Consider the following 4041-nt stretch of genomic DNA (forward strand, 5'->3'; position numbering starts at 1 on the left):
TGTTAAATTAAAACAGCCTCACTCTAAAAATTAAAACATTATAGAACTAAGTTCCTTGATCTAGCCACCTTTCCTGCTTCCCTGTTGGATAGCCATTGCTAACAGATTTTGAAAAAAAAAAAAAATGAAAACAGAGGATATTATACATAGTATCATAGAAAGTAGGCAACTCAAAAGAGCAGAGGTGTTTGATAAGTTTGGATACAGGAGGGTTAAGGGCATGAGGCTTGGTGTTGGGGAGAGCCGAGAGGGGACATCAGGGTAGGGGTGCAAGTGATGGATGATGCAGTTCTGGTAGTTAGGTTTGGAGTGAATTTGATGTGGAAGGAGTGGGCAGTGGGCATAGACAGCTTCAAAATAAGAAGGCTGGAGTGTAGAGTTGTGGGAAAAGGAAACTTTTTTGCACTATGAACCCCTTTGAGAGTCTAATGAAGCTTAGGGATCTCCTAGAATAAGGTACCTAAAATAAAAGACATGAGATTACAAAAGGTAAATACTTTAATCCACAGACCCTTTGGAATTTAGAATTCCTGTAAGGACACTTCCAGCTTTAAGATTTGATACTTCTATGGTCTCCATCCTTAAAAGCTGCCTGGTGCTCTCTGTTTCTTCTAAACCCTATCTGTATAGAAACTCAAAGATGCCCCGACAATGCAGAATGAGTCAAAATCTGTAGCTCCAGCTTGATTTTAGACAAGGACAAGGTGATTTGGACCCCTTAAAACAGGGATTCCCAACACCTGGGCCACAGACTGGTACTGATTTGTGGCCTATTAGGAACTGGGCTACACAGCAGGAAGTGAGCAGCGGGCAAGCAAGCGAAGCTTCATCAGTATTTGCAGCCACTCCTCAGTGCTAGCATCACCTCCTCAGCTCTACCTCAGATCAGTAGGCATTAGATTCTCATAGGAGCACAGGTCCCTGGTGCCAGTAAGGTTGGGACCTACTGCTGCCCTAAAACATAGAGAACTTGTGTAAAACATCAATGTTGCCACCCCCATTTACTTATTTCAAGAGGGATACATTTCACTTATTTCAAGAGTGAAAAATGCTTTGGAGACTTTATGTGCTGATCAAATCCTCTTGGCTTTCCAAAAAAAAAAAAAAAAAAAAAGTCCATCAAGACCCAGAAGTTCTTGGTATGTTCCACATGTTTGGAAGATGGCTGATGCACTTCCCTGTGGGGATGGATCTGTTCCTCATCACACATGTGAGCACATTTGCAAATAAAATTCAGAAAATCACCAATGACTTTTCTTGGACAAGGTGGAGGGGATGAGAAAGGCTGGCAGCAAGCATGGCTCAGGGTAGATTCACTGGGCACATAGACTAGAAAAATGAGTTTCTGAGAATTTCCTTATCACTCATTCAATTGGAAACTGGCTGAGCCTGCCTATGAAGTTATTATAAGTACAGTAGAGAACAGGGTTTACATCAAATAACCCAGTTAATGTTTGGTTATGTTTTTATATTTCTTCCCAGGCCATAGAAGTATGTCTACGGGAGAAGAGTTTTTCTACTCTTTGTCTGTAACTTGAAGTTGAAATCATCGTCTTAACTACATACATTGTTGGAAGCACTATTTTGGGTTGGCTCTATATAATATGAAATGAAGAGAAAAAGTGTGTAGCTGAATCCCAATATGGAAATCCAGACTTAAAAACATTCTCTGATGGTTTGGCATTGCGGGATAAATTGGTCATAGTTTTCAACAACTCAGATCAAAGCCAAATGCTGTTTGCATTCAGACAGTGATTCAGGGACCATGTCTTATTTGGTTTCTTTGAAAATAGAGCACAGACATTTTTTCATACCTTCAGAGAAATCTTTTGGCCGCCAAATTTGTGCCTTGTAAATGTTATTTCACCCTAATATAAAGTTTTACATTTTGTCTCAAATATCTTTTTCAGAGTTATTCTACCATCCCTAAGCTGAGTAGCTTATTGCAATGAGGTTCTCCTGGTGTAATGTGAAGGAAAAAAACCCAGCCAACTGGTAAAGATAAAAAAGAAATGAAAGTAAATAAAACACATATGGAACGTTTACTTTCAGAGTTAAAATGTATATGAGTGTGTATGCAAATTAGCCATCCAAATAGAAATCTAGACTGGGCCAGCCTTAGGCACAATTATGAAGTACCAAAGTTTGCTTTCCATGGCTTTTCATTCTCCTTACCTGGATATTTTTCCATCACCTCCACTCTTCTTTCTCAGTCTGCTTTCTGATCCTTCTGAACCTCAAAGAATCAGAACTGCCCTAGTTTGTACCCACTTCAGAACTCCACCTTATACCATGAATTTCCTTTTATTTCTCTCCTTTGAATTGCATGTGTCTTGTGCCCCTTTTCTGTCTTGCTAGTCAGGGAGAAGCTTCAGGGGTTAAGTGAAAATTATTTAAATGACTGTTTAAAAAATTATTAACTCATAGCCCATTCTTGATTTTAATGAACAGATTATATGTATTTTGAATTGTGTCCTGATTTTGTTTTCTTCACTTAACAGACTTTGAGTGTCTACTGTGCAGAGCGCAATGGCTTTGGTATAGTGGGAATTATAGGAAAGCCCAGTTGTTAATTGTGCAGTGTGGAGGGGTCATATACACAAAAGGTTATACTGCATGGCAATGTAGAGTAACAGAGATGATTGATGCAAGCTGATTTTTTTCATCTAATAAATGCTTATTTTGGTACATTTGATGTGGCAGACACTCTTCTGAGTGCTTCAAAAATATTAACTCATTTAATCTTCAAAACAATGCTCTAATACTATTGCTATATCACTGTTCTGCAGATGGAGAGACAGGTACAGAGAGGTTAAGTGACTTCCCTAGAGTTGCTTAGCTATTAAGTGTGGAGCCAGGGCTGAATCCCAGCAGTCTGGTTCCAGGGCCTGAGTCCTTAAATTATCTCGGTGCAGCCTCTCCAGCTTTAGGAGATGAGTGCCAAGTGTGGGACACAGACAAGGGCTTTGAGTTAGAAGGCATGACCTATTCTGGGTGAGCTAAAGAGGTCAGAGGGGGCTCTGTTACAGTGGTTCTTTACCTTGGCTGCCCATTACAGTAATCTGGAAGGTAAAAAAAGTCCCAATGCCCAGATCACATCCAGTTCAGTTAAATCGGAATCTCTAGGGGTGAGACCGGGCTAGTTATTTGAAGAGCTTATACCCAGTATAGTTTACGAGGGAGGGAGAGCATTATTCTCCTTACAACAGAAAGCCTCACAGAGTAGAAGTGGACAGTAAAAGTCATTCCAGGTAGGCAGAAGAGCAGATGCAAAGGCTTGGGGGCTTTGGAGAATGTTCAGAGTAAATTTTGAAGAACTACGGCAGTTCAACGTCACTTGGTAGTATCATATAATAATAGGCCATTATGTGTATCATTTATATAGTATATTTTGTTCTTAAATTTTACATATAATTATGTTTACCACGTATCTCATAAAAATATCTTATAATGAGCAATATCTTATAATGGCAGGGTGGTGGGGAGAGTCCATTGTTACAGCTAAGAGCACATACCCTGGAGCCATAGGGAGTGGGTTGTAGTCCCACTCCACCACTTATTAGACTGATACCTGTGAGGATTAAATTAGATCAAGAATCTCTAGTACTTTGCTCAGCTCCTTGCACACAATAAACCCCAAATAAATGTGAGCTGTTATTATTACCATGATTAAACTTAAGTTTATGGCTTATAACTTGCCACTCTTACTTTCTCCTTAATGTCCTCTTCTTGCTGGAAGTAAAAAAAAAAACAACAACAACAAAAAAAACACACACTAGCAGGAAGAACATTTCTGACCTATGCAACCTGCTGAGATAACATCATTATTATCAAGTTCAAATTATCTAACTGCTGGGCCCTAAATTCAATCTCGAATCTAAGGACTCTCTGCTCCTGCCTCTTACACCAATAGCCTCAAATGGTATCTATAGCCGAGTTTTAAATTACATTTGGTTATGAAACAGAAGACAGAAGACATGGAAGTGGGGGAAGGGATGTTCCAGGCTGAACTGAAATTTCTAAGGTAGGATTAATAACAGC

The sequence above is a fragment of the Pteropus vampyrus genome, unplaced genomic scaffold, assembly GCF_000151845.1.
Source record: "Pteropus vampyrus isolate Shadow unplaced genomic scaffold, Pvam_2.0 Scaffold301, whole genome shotgun sequence".
NCBI lineage: Eukaryota > Metazoa > Chordata > Mammalia > Chiroptera > Pteropodidae > Pteropus > Pteropus vampyrus.